Genomic DNA, 333 nt, shown 5'->3' on the forward strand with positions numbered 1-333 from the left:
ATGATGATTTCCTTTTCGGTGTGAGTTGTTTCATGAATTTTCTTGAACGCTGTGACTTGGGTGTTGACACGCAGTTCACAGAAGTGGGAGACGAACACTCGAGCACGACAACTTTTAAATAGACGCTATGGAAAAATCTGCACGGCACCGACACAACGCACCATGTTGCGAGGGGAACAGTTTTTCACCATTCGTCTGAAACACGCAACTCTGTTTCTTCGCTGGCAATCTGTTTGCACCGGCAATGGACATTTGAACACCCCTCCACCCCCATCCCCACTGATGCACACACACACACACACACACACACACACACACACACACACACACACA

Source organism: Austrofundulus limnaeus, unplaced genomic scaffold (genome assembly GCF_001266775.1).
Source record: "Austrofundulus limnaeus strain Quisiro unplaced genomic scaffold, Austrofundulus_limnaeus-1.0 Scaffold1, whole genome shotgun sequence".
Lineage (NCBI taxonomy): Eukaryota > Metazoa > Chordata > Actinopteri > Cyprinodontiformes > Rivulidae > Austrofundulus > Austrofundulus limnaeus.